We start from the raw sequence: 13,614 nt of genomic DNA on the forward strand, positions 1-13,614 counted from the left end.
TAAATTAATTAAATATCTAAACTTAATTTAATTAAAATAAAATATTTATAAAACATTAGTTTTTAGAGTAAACTATATCATTGACCACCTAACTATTTATCACTTCTATTTTAACCATCGATTTTTTAATTTTGTCAATTGAGCCACCTAACTATTTAAATCTTGTCAATCAAGCCACATGCCATTAAATATTAATAGAGGAAATGATGTGTCAGTTAATAAAATTTAAATAATTACACATTTAGTCCTCATTACTTACACATTCTATTAATTTAGTCCTAACTTTTAATTAATTCAATAAATTTAATCCTCAATAAGATGGTGTCATGTGGTAAGGTTTGAACTCAAGACATGTGGAGATGAAGGAAAAACCTCAACCACTGGACTCCGCCATTCAAATGACAAACCTATCACAACATAATATATATAGATAGTGGCAATAAAAAGGGAAAATGACCTAATAAGAACTCCAACATGGAATAATTGAATAATACGATAATATGATATATATCCAAAAATATTATAACTGATTAATATGTTAATGTATTTTATTTATATTTTAAATCATTTTAATGAAACAATACAAATAACTTTTAATTTTAATATATTATAATTGAAATATAACAAAGAGCTTCATTGACTTAGAATTTTCCTGATAATTGAGGGTTTATCGTAGTAAGCATTTTAACTTATGCATTGACTTGTTTATATCCCGGTTAAAGTAAGAATTTTATATTTTATTATTTATTCATTATATATTTGAAGAAAATTTTAGGGGAAACTAGATTTTATTGAATTAGCCTATTTTAATATAGAGTTGTTAAATAAGATTAGAATTTGATCGACGTTATAATATTTTAAAATATAAGATATGATACATTTTAGTTCAATAAAATTAGAATAATTAAGACAATTTATTAATTTAAAATATGTAAAATGACACATTTCAGTTATAACATATTAAATTCACTTTTATTTTAATATTTGCATTAAATGTGATTTAAAATATAAATAAAATTCATTTATTAATCAATTATAATATTTATTTTTATATTTTCATACTATTCAATTATTTCATGTTTGAGTCCTTAGAAGGTCATTTATTACCATTAACTATATTATAAATTATATAGATTATGTTTTGTATATTAGAAAAATTTAGTGGTTAGGGCACTTAATTTTTCGGCTTGTGTCTCAGGCTCAAACTCTACCAGCAGCAGTTATTGATTCAATTTATTTTCCATCCGATCAACCATTTGATTGGATGAAAAAAATTTATTCAATAAAAATATTAAAAAAATTCAATCACACAGGGACACATGCCACTATCGGATTGAGGATTAAATTTATTAAATTAAATAAAAGTTAGGACCAAATTAATAGAATGTGTAAGTAATGATGACTAAATGTGTAATTATACAAATTATATTAACTGTCACGTCATTTCCTGCGTTAATATTTAACGGCAGGTGGCTTGATTGACAAGATTTAAATAGTTAAGTGATACGATTGATAAAATTGAAAAATCAGTGGTTAAAGTAAAAGGGATAAATAATTAGATGGTCAATGGTGTAGTTTACCCTAAAAACTAATGTTTTACTAATATTATATTTTAATTAAATTGCATTTAGATTTTTAAATAATTTATAATTATTCGTTTAGTACTTTATAATTTAACATTTTAATTAAAAAACTTTATAATTTAACATTTTATAAATTAATTTAATGGTGCTCGACAAGTTCATTCGTACTCGTCGAACGTGACAACTTCATCCTTTCAAATTTTATTTAATATTATTTATAATTCTATTTAAAACAACATTAAAATATAACTTTTGTTAAATAGTATGTATTAAACATATCATATTAATTTTTTGTTAAATAAATATTTAAATTAATTATAATTGAAAATAAATAAAAATTAAGAGTCTGACAAAGTTACAAATTTAGGGGTTATGTATTAAACATTCAAATTGAAGGTACAAATCTCATACACCAGCTTGTGTCACGTTTTGTAGCCTTTGTTTTTAATTTAAGCCCCAAAAAATAGGACCAATGGAAAAATAATATATTAAAATTTCAATCTCGATTCAATTGAGTTAATCCCGACTCTTAAGACAATCAATTGATTTAATAAGATGATACACTAGACTCTTTACGTAAAGATAAGAGGTTCAAATCCTAACATGTGCATATGAAACAAACTAAATTAGGAATGTCGTTCCCATATTAGGTCACAATCAACTGGTCTAGTAAAATGAGACACTAGATTTTTTATGCAATGTTAGGGTTCAAATCCTAATATTTGCGTATGGAACAAACTGCATTGAGAAGGTCGTTCGTGCATTGGAACTCTAAATCAAAGTTCCATGACGACTTTAACATGAAATCTAAAGAACAAGGACTGAAGTAGCAAATATACCACGCCGACAGAGGGTGAAAGATGATAACACCATAAGTTCATCTTACTGAACAAATTATATAAATGGTAAGAGAGAAAAAATTAGCTGACCCTATTCCCATATGTAATAGGGTAAGGGGAGGTAGGATAGTAGGCTGCCCCCAACGTCAGGTTGAGAGCAGCTTCTGTGGAAGACCTCCGTTATGAATTGCCCTTAGTGGGACTCGATCTCACGACCACAATGTTAAGAGCCTTGCGCTCTACCAACTGAGCTAGATGGGCAATTCCAAATGGTAAGAGATAAAGCAATGGGAAATAACCCAATTTGTGCAAATATTAGTATAGGCAAAGAAACAATAATGGAGGCATCTCTTTATAAAATTGGTATGAATTCTATAAAGCAATAACTTAAAAGAAACAATTTTACAAGTATTCCCACTAGATTATATAGAACAAACACAAATGAGTACAACAACACTCACAACCACCATTACAGACAAGATGAAAACGATGTCGGGCCCTCCTTCCAGCTTGTTCCGTGAGTTTCTCGCCACTGATTGCAGTAGGTGGGGTCACAGATCCCTAGCAGGAAAGAGTAAAGTTTGAGCAAACCCCAAATCAGGAATTATGAAACATAACCACTCTATGCCATGAATGCTCAACCATTAAAACATTAAACTGTGGTAATTGGATACACGAGGAACAGTTGAGGGTCATTAAGTAAGAAGAACCATCATCACTTAAAGGTGTAGGTCCCCGATCGTTTTACGCTCGAATTCCTTGACGGTGTTGGCCAGTTTCTTCATGTTATCATCATAGACGTAGGGTAGCTTATTGAACCAGGTCACGTTGTTCTTGTCCGAGGGAGGGATGAATTTTCCGCATAGCTCCTCATGTACAGTTATGGTGTTGTGATAGTGATAGTAACGAATCTTTGTTTCTTTTTTATGTAATGCTTTCCCGATAACATTCTCCGACATGTGAACGCCCGTGGCGTACGCATTCTTTGCCTGAATTGCATATTTCCTGTCCCGACGAATTCCGGTTCTTGATTCCCGAAAGAGTAGCTTCTCGAATCCCCATTGCCTGCAAGAAATCATATGGGATGAATGAATAACATGTCATTTTCATAAGCCATACCAATTTAACCAAAAGTTGTCAATGAGTTAGATTTCTTCTGCAATGATCTAATGAACCTATTTGTCGGAACGCCCCTTAAGACCGAATTGAATCTCGACTTGACTGAAAAATTTACCTTTCGAGCCGTCAATTGTACACTACGCAAATTCAGGAAGAAAAACAACAAGATTGTTCTTTAATCTACTATCATTTTCATGGTGAAGGAGGAGATTACCTGGAATATTGTTGAGAGGAATCATTCAAGCAGAGGACACTGGACATTGGGTTCTGATCAATAGTGAATTGTGTATAATTGGAGAACTCATTCAACACTGATTTCAAAGTGTTTCCATCCGGTAAATAGATATACTCGTCCACATCGAAGAAGAATGTCCAATTAGCAGCATGCCGATAACGATGTAAGCAATCATTCACAACCAAGAACTGGTTATAATAATACCCATCGAATTGAGCCTGGTCACGGATATCCTGAACCGTAGCCCTTCCGGCACGTACCCAAGGTTCCAGGGCCGCCCTGACTTCCGGCGAGACACCACCAGCGTCATGAAACACGAAATGCGAGCTCGGTCCGAAGAACCAAGCGTGGTAAGCCATCCATTCCCTTATCCTATCAGCGCTGAGGTTCCCATACAGAGACGACCCACAGTATAAATACTCGTACTGAAACGGTGGGTGACTGGGTGGTACTTGGCTTCATTGTAAGATCCCCGCCACTCCTCCAGCGCCGTGAATCTCCCGTACTTCCTGGGGTACTCGCCGTAGTAGGCGTTAATCATCAGCTTACCACCGAGGTTATCTTGATTTGGGTTGAAAGGGAAAGTGCAATTCACCACCACCACAGTGTAAACACGCCCATACCCCCAATCGGGAAGCATTTTGTAAGCTGCAAGAAGAACCATTACTCGAGATCCACTCGCATTTGTACCACGGTCGACCGAACACGTGAATGGGTTTCGAAGCCAACCCCACCACCGCGAACGTCGTAGGACCGCCCCTGTAAACACCCATATGGACAAACAAAGCGGCCGCGTTACCGTAAGCCTCGAAGACACGTTTGTTTGGATCACCGGGTTTAGCTCTAGGATCCGAGTAGTACTTCTTTTCAGCAACCGGAGTAGCCGTATAAGGTAGCGATGCATTGGTGGACAATAAGCTAGTGGAAGCGACGGAGACGGCGACGGAGGCGAGAGGAGTAGCGGAACAGGGACGGGTGGTGGTAGAGAGGTCCTGGAAGTAAGGAGGGAAGTTCCAGAGAAGCATAAGCAAGGTGAGAGCTAGCAATGTGACAAGTAAAGGCTTAGTCTCAAAGCAAAGGAAAAGCTTGCCGATGGTGGAAGAGGTGGCGGACGGCGGTGCTTGTTTCCTCATTTCGGTGTCGGTTGTGACAGAAAGGATCAAATAAAATGGCAATGGGGGATCATACAGACCGACAGTGTTTTTTTATTTTTTATTTTATTTGTTTGGACCCCTGCTTCATCTTCCTCGGCCATTAATTTATGAGGAATGTTTATCATATAAATGGTTAATAGTTTAGGTCTTGATCTCAAGTAATTTACCAAATTGACACTCTAGTCCTACTTACCCAAGACTAGAAGTGTAAACGAGCCAAGTCGAGTTTGAGTATTGCTGAGTTCGACGACTCGACTCGAAAACTCTGAAATGAAGCTCGACTCGAAAACTTGCGAGCTTCAAAATTTGAAGCTCGACTCGAACTTGAAATCCTGAAATGAAGCTCGTAAGCAGCTCGAAATGAAAAAAAAAAACTTAAACTTAACTCGATTGAAGCCTCAAACTCGAACTTGAACCTTAAATACATGAAAATCTTGTTGTATATAAAAAATCAATACATAAATGTTAATATTATTAATAATTTATTTTTTTTTAAATAAAATCTTAATATATTATATTTTCAAGCTGTTGACGAGCTTTTCGACTCGAATATCAAGTAACTCGTTTCGGCTCGTTAAGAACTCGAGTCGGGTCCATTTGATTGGAGTATTTATCACACCTTGATCGAGTCGATCTTGAATAATTCGTGATTTGTCTCGTTTCATTTACAGCTCTACCCAAGACAGGAATTTGCTTTAGGCTTTTACAACGGCTATATGGAATGACATCAATCATTATCCACCCATTTATATCATTAACATTAAATTATTTATTATAATAATTTATATAAATTATGCAATTCACTTTATGGAAAGAGAAAATAACCTCAGTGACCAAAAATCTCAGATAATATACGATTTTGATCAACTTTTTTTGGATTTAAAATGACCAACAAAATCGCAATGCGATCTCTAATTCGCATTGCGATCTCCACTATCGCAAATTCGCGTTGCATTTCGCGTTGCGATAGTTTACAGTTGTCAAAATTCTTGTGATAGTAAAAAAAAATATTTTGTTTCTCTAAAAAGATAGTATCCGCGCGGACGTGTCGAAGACACGCATGACCACGACCACGACCACGACCCGACCCGAGACGAGACGAGACGAGACGAGACGGACGGCAGCGGCGGCGGCGCGCGAGAGTCCCCCTTGTTCTCTATCACTCGACAAGAAAGTGAGAAAGCCAAGCCTTAAATACTATTCCCAATAGTGTTTTCAATACTATGTGGGATTTGAGCATTACCAACACTTGTTCCCAATACTATGTGGGATTGAGCCTTAAATAGTTGTTGAACTATGTTTTGATATAACAATTTAAGACAAAATGGTTTTTGGACTTGAATTAAATTTACAATATGTTTTTGGACTTAATTGAATTTATTCAAAGTTTTTAAAAGGTTTCAAAAATAATTCAAAGTCAATTAAAATTCTGATTTGAGCCAAAAATATTTTAAGGGGTTTCAAGATTGCCCAGGGGGTACAGATACCCCGGGTACAGATACCCCCCCAGGGGGTACCGATTCCCCCCCTGTCTAAAGCTCAAAAACAGAATGTCCAGGGGGTACCGATTCCCCCCCTGTTCAACAGCCCAACGGTCATAATATTTGAATATTATGAAGGGGTATCGATTCCCTATGAAGGGGTACCGATTCCCCCCATTCTGGGCAACCTTTTTGAGTATAAAAATCATCCCCAAACGGCTCTAAAACATCCCCAACGGCTATATACGACTTCAAACTCATTCCAAGCTATAAATACAAGCTGAGGACACTTGAAGAAGCAAGAGAACAACTATCCAAGCAATCAAACACAAGAGAAGATTTTTTCAATCTTATTTCATCTTTCTCTTGTAAATATTTTGTTCTTGTGAGCTCAATCTTGTAAACACCTACCTTAGAGAGGTTTTCTTGTTTACATTTATTATCCTTTTGTAAAGGGGAAAGGTTCTAGCTTAGCCCGTGTAAAAAGCTAGGGAAAGGTTCTAGTTTAGCCCGGAAAAACTAGGGAGTTTGTAAGGTTACTCTTTATCCTCAAAAGAAAGAACAAATTAGTGAATTTGTTGGAAAATCCTTAGTGAGGAGCTAAGGTAGTGGACGTAGACTTTGATTGAGAAAGTCGAACCACTATAAATCACTGTGCAATTCTCTATCTTTCAATCTCCTTACTCCCTAAACACAAAACCGTTTCGACTTCTCTTTGCAAATCGTTCCGGTTGTCGTTTCGAGCTTCCGAAAATCCTAACAATTGGTATCAGAGCCTAACTTGTTAAGAAGGTTTAACCACCTTGAGACGATCCTAGAAGAAGCTCTACCAATTCCCGACGCAACCGACAAAGAAATGACTTTTTCTTCCGGTGCTTATTATCTTGAAGAATATCCTATTATGGATTCACAACCGGTCAACAAGCCACCCTTCTTCAATGGAGCAAATTATGCACATTGGAAGAATAAGATGATGTACTTCATTCAATCATACAATCTAGGAGCTTGGTACTCAATCATGGACGGTTACTCCTTTCCACCCGGCAAGTACAACAATTGGAGTAGAGAAGAGCAGAAAAATTTTCAGCTTAATTCTAAGGCTATACATATTCTATTTTGTGCTTTAGGCCCAAATGAATATGGAAGAGTCTCATCTTGTTCCAGTGCCAAAGAGATTTGGGATAAGCTCCAAGTCACTCATGAAGGAACCGACGAAGTGAGGGAATCAAAGAAAAGTCTTCTCAACCATAGCTACGAGAACTTCAAGATGAAACCCGATGAAGACATCAAAGCTATGACGGATAGATTTTCCGTGATTGTCAACGGTCTCAAGGGATATGGAGAAGTAATCCCAAATGAGAAGCTTGTGAGGAAGATGATCTACTCTCTTCCAAAGGAGTGGCAATCAAAGAAGACGGCCATTATCGAAGCAAGAAACCTAAAGTCTCTCACTCTCGACGAGCTAATTGGTTCCCTTCTCACTCATGAGATGATGGTGAAGGAAGATGAAGAAAGGGAAGAGAAGAAAAACAAGAAGAAGAAGAAGAAGAAGAATGAGGACGTAGGCATCAATGAAAGCTATCAAGATTCAAGTGATGAGGTTGATGAAGACGATGATGAACAAAAAGAAGAAATGGTCAAGCTCTTGAAGGAACTCAAGAGATTCATGATTTCCAAGGAAGTGAAACATGAATCAACCAAGAAGAAGAGTCCCCGGTATGTTTCAATTGTCAAAGAAAGGGGCATGTCATGTATGAATGTCCTCTTCTAAAGAAAAAGGGGAAGAAGACATTTGTTGCATCTTGGAGTGATGAAGATGGTTCCAATGATGAAGATGAAGTAGTCAACCTATGCCTCATGGCCACTCATGAAGAAGTTGAGGTATCTTCTAACTCAAATGAATTTAATTCATTTACTTTTGATGAGTTACAAGATGCTTATAATAGGTTGTATTTGGGATTTGAGACCATGAATTCCAAATATACGAAATTAATTTCAAAACTCAAAATTAAAGATAATTTGATTTTGAAAGTAAAAGTTGATTTTGAAAATCAAAATGAAATTTTGAAAAATGATTTAGAGCTTTCAAAAATCAAAATAAATGATTTAGAAAGAAAAATTTTGAGTTAGAAGTTAAGCTTGAAGGCTTAACAAAGAAAAGAATTAATTTCTAAAAATAACCTATTATGTGTAAAAATGGCAAAATGCTCACATTGCTATTTTCATGGTCATTTGGAACATACTTATCCTTTGAAGAAAGGAAAACGTTTTAAAATTAGACAAGTATGGATTCCGAAAGGAACAAGGGGCATTGAAACTAACATTCAAGGATCCAAAGCAATTTGGATACCAAAATCGAAATAAATGTCTCTTGTAGGTGTGTTGGAGCAATGGTGATGAAAATGATGATATTCAAGATGCTCTAGCCACACTTGAAAAGGAATGGGTAACCTCTAAGCTTAATGTTTTTGATTTTGATTATTTGGTATCTCATTTGATTTTAAGCATGCATGAGTTTTGATATTGAATGATTTTGTTTTGTTTTAATCTCATGTATGTTAAGAAGGTTTTATGATGAACATTTTAAAGTTTTAATGATTTTTCATAATTTTTAGTTCATCATAATGAATTTTGGTCAAAATTGGTTTTAATGCAAGTGATATCTCTCTAACAATTGATATCAAATTTTAAAATGCTTTGATTTTATAAATTTTAATTTTTGACCTAAATTTAAATGATTATGCATGTGGTTTAAATGAAAATGATATCTCTTTAACAATTGATATCAATTTTTTTTAAAATGCATAACATTTTTGGAAAACTTTATGCAAATGCACTTAATTTTAACAATTGGTATTTATATCAAATTTCAACAATTGGTATTGCATAAAGTATTTTAGTCTTGGATAAATTGAATTTCATGTGCTACTAACTTGTTTGTTATTCTTTGTTGAAATTCAATTTTGTTTAAGTGTCAAGTTCTTAAAAGCTAAATTTTGATTGGAATGCATTTATTAAGGGGGAGCTTTTGATTTTTCAAATGATTTTAAATGTAAAATTTACTACTTACTCTCCAAAGTTATTTTAAACTTCAAAGATCGAATTATTTTTTATATAACAAAAAGGGGGAGAAGTTTGGTTTGAAAAATTCAATTTCTTAATGAAAAAGGGGGAGCTTAACATTTTCATATGTTTTCCAACAATTAGTATCTTTTTCATTAAATATTTTATTAAGGGGGAGTTTTGTCAAAAACAATTTTTCAAATGTTTTGTTATATCAAAAAGGGGGAGATTGTTGAACTATGTTTTGATATAACAATTTAAGACAAAATGGCTTTTGGACTTGAATTAAATTTACAATATGTTTTTGGACTTAATTGAATTTATTCAAAGTTTTTAAAAGGTTTCAAAAATAATTCAAAGTCAATTAAAATTCTGATTTGAGCCAAAAATATTTTAAGGGGTTTCAAGATTGCCCAGGGGGTACAGATTCCCCCCCAGGGGGTACAGATACCCCGGGTACAGATACCCCCCCAGGGGGTACCGATTCCCCCTGTCTAAAGCTCAAAAACAGAATGTCCAGGGGGTACCGATTCCCCTCCAGGGGGTACCGATTCCCCCCCTGTTCAACAGCCCAACGGTCATAATATTTGAATATTATGAAGGGGTATCGATTCCCTATGAAGGGGTATCGATTCCCCCCATTCTGGGCAACCTTTTTGAGTATAAAAATCATCCCCAAACGGCTCTAAAACATCCCCAACGGCTATATACGACTTCAAACTCATTCCAAGCTATAAATACAAGCTGAGGACACTTGAAGAAGCAAGAGAACAACTATCCAAGCAATCAAACACAAGAGAAGAGTTTTTCAATCTTATTTCATCTTTCTCTTGTAAATATTTTGTTCTTGTGAGCTCAATCTTGTAAACACCTACCTTAGAGAGGTTTTCTTGTTTACATTTATTATCCTTTTGTAAAGGGGAAAGGTTCTAGCTTAGCCCGTGTAAAAGCTAGGGAAAGGTTCTAGTTTAGCCCGGAAAAACTAGGGAGTTTGTAAGGTTACTCTTTATCCTCAAAAGAAAGAACAAATTAGTGAATTTGTTGGAAAATCCTTAGTGAGGAGCTAAGGTAGTGGACGTAGACTTTGATTGAGAAAGTCGAACCACTATAAATCACTGTGCAATTCTCTATCTTTCAATCTCCTTACTCCCTAAACACAAAACCGTTCCGACCCCTCTTTGCAAATCGTTCCGGTTATCGTTTCGAGCTTCCGAAAATCCTAACAATAGTGATATTATTTTTGAATGTTTTGCTTAAAATTGCAATAATCGCGATTGATTGTAGATTGACTTTTAATTATGACATATTTAATCGTATAATACTAATGCAATTGGTTGCTAATTCAGTTGTTTTAAGGTGCATAATTGTTAATTGTTTCCTGAATAATCACATTGTATTGGAAACAAGTGTTGGTAATGCTCAATCCCACATAGTATTGGAAACACTATTGGGAATAGTATTTAAGGCTTGGCTTTCCCACTTTCTTGTTGAGTGATAGAGAACAAGGAGACTCTCGCGCGTCGCCGCCGTCGCCGTCCGTCTCGGGTCGTGGTCGTGGTCGTGGTCGTGGTAATACGTGTCTTCGACACGTCCGCGCGGATACTATCTTTTTAGAGAAAATTCTTAAGAAACAAAATCTTTTTTTTTAACTATCACAACGAATTTTCGCAACGAATTTGGAAAATCGCAACGACAACTGTAGACTATCGCAACAACAACTGTAGACTATCGCAACGCGAAATGTCGCAACGCGATTTTCAACTATCGCAACGCGAAATGCAACGCGAATTTGCGATAGTGGAGATCGCAATGCGAATTAGAGATCGCATTGCGATTTTGAGATCGCATTGCGATTTTGTTGGTCATTTTCGCAAATCCAAAAAAAGTTGGTCAAAATCGTATATTATCTAGAATTTTTGGTCACTGAGGTTATTTTCTCTTATAGAAAAGGGATACATTATTTGTTTAGTATATAAACTATCAATTCTGGTCCGTTTTAGTATCTAAATTTTTTAATTTTTTCAAAATCATACCTATTGTTTAATTTTTGTATCATTCTAGTACATCGCCATTAAAAACTTAACGGTGCATTTTATGGGTAAATTATATCATTTATCACTCAACTATTTTCTCACTCCTATTTTGGTACTAAAATTTAAAAAAAAATCAATTTAACTACTCAACTTTCAAGTTATTCCTATTTTAATCATTATAATTTATTTTATTAATAATTTTTTGTGAGATGGAAATTTTTATTATTATTTTATTAATATATAATTAAAATTTTAAAAATAAATTTAAAAATTAGAGTGGTTAAATTAGGAGTAATTTGAAAATTAAGTAATTAAATTTAAAAAAAATTAAACTTTAGTGACCAAAATAGGAGTTAGAAGATAGTTGAGTGATAAATGATGCAATTTATCTATAAAAAATGTGTCACGTACAAATCACCTATTAAATTTTTAAAACAGAAACTAAACATTTGATATCCGTTTAGATACTAAAATAAGCCAAAATATATAAACTAGATACTAAACGCTTAATTTAAAAAATTATACAATCCACTACCCAACCCCTAGGCCTACTAGGTAGGTGTTCTTCTCTATACAAAAACACCACTACTCATCTCTCATACTTGTTTTAACTAATCCAATCCAATAACAACATTATTTACCCAACCATTGCTCACTTTTGGAAAATCAGTACGTTAATGTATTTTTTAACACAACTTACCAAACAACCCTTGTTTCCCACATAAATTTATTTTTTGGATGAACCTACCTATCAAGTAACCTCATAAGTATGGGCAAAACGTTCGCCGTGATCGTGGATTCGGAACTCAGATGGTGCTTTCGAAAGCTCTTCAAGTTTAGCCGTGACCGGAGGATTAATCCGAGATGAGAAAGGTACATGGGTGTGTGGATTCCTCATGAAAATTGGAAACATAAACAACCTACTTGCAGAACTTTGGGGAGTAAGGCAAGGATTGATATTAGCAAAAGAATTCAACATATCAAATCTAGTAGTGGAACTGGATGCCAAATCGGTTGTCGACGCTTTAAACGGCGAGATAGTAGAAGAGCATCCTGCTTTCAGGCTGATAAAAGATTGTGAAAGGTTAATGCAGGGTGGTTGGGTGAAGGAAATTCGACATATTTTTCGTGAAGGAAATAGATGTGTGAACCACCTGTGAATCTAGCGTATGAACAAGAGGAAAAATTAGTAATTTTAGAGGTTCCACCTGCTAGTTTACACCACTTACTTAACAGTGATGCTACGGGAGTGGTGGTGAAGAGAAGTTAAGAGTCCTTAGTTTAGTTTTCTACAGTTTTGTACCCAAAAAAAATGAGAACAATTCTACAGTTTACTTGCCAAAGTTTTGTGATTAATGAATCCAATCTTGTTGAGAATGGTGCTCAGCAAAAAGGCCCTAGTGGTGATCTCTGTTGATGGATTGCAACCAAGTATTGATCCTGGTGTGGAAAAAGATGACATGGATTACCCTTGTCTGGAAGAAATATTTGAATTTGAAGATGACATCTTTAATAATGCTGTAAAGATAGACTTTTCTTGAGCTCCCATTGCATATCAAGTCGAGATCCTGGGCAAAAACTTGGCTGGATGGATCAAAATTCTGTGTCAAGTGTAACCAAAGTGGTCAGGTGTCGGTATGGCTTATGGGGAGTAACATGAGCAAATTAAATCTGATCATCTCCTTTTAGCTCTCAATAATTTCTCTTTTCCAAATCTCATTATGTAGAGCCTGTTTTTGAGTTTTCGCTCATGACTGAAAATATCCGAAACGGTCCTGGTATGCAGTGCTGGTGGTTGTCCACATGAGAGTTGCTTGAATTGTGCTGCAAGATTTGATGATAAGGGCAACTTTCTTTGCCATATTTTGTTTCCATCTCAAAGCACCAAGAAACTAAGGACAAGAGCATCTTGGCAAGAAAGAAACTAATTGCACTCATGTGGCTTATGGGAAAACAAACCCAGGGACGGGGGGAGGTCTCCAAGTCATTCAACGTTAAATGGCAACGAAGACCTTCGGGAGAGAGCATGAACACCAACAGTAGGCCAAGCTTAAATCCTCCCTTCTAGGTAGGATTCGGATTAGATTTAGAATTTATTTAAAAAAAG

At 35.1% G+C, this 13,614-nt stretch overlaps 1 pseudogene; it reads right to left on the reverse strand.

Moving 5' to 3' along the window:
* Positions 1-2,745: 2,745 nt before the first annotated feature.
* LOC120212281 lies at positions 2,746-4,972 on the reverse strand (annotated as a pseudogene).
* Positions 4,973-13,614: the final 8,642 nt, after the last annotated feature.

The sequence above is a fragment of the Hibiscus syriacus genome, unplaced genomic scaffold, assembly GCF_006381635.1.
Source record: "Hibiscus syriacus cultivar Baekdansim isolate YM2019G1 unplaced genomic scaffold, ASM638163v2 tig00110009_pilon, whole genome shotgun sequence".
In the NCBI taxonomy this organism is placed as follows: domain Eukaryota; kingdom Viridiplantae; phylum Streptophyta; class Magnoliopsida; order Malvales; family Malvaceae; genus Hibiscus; species Hibiscus syriacus.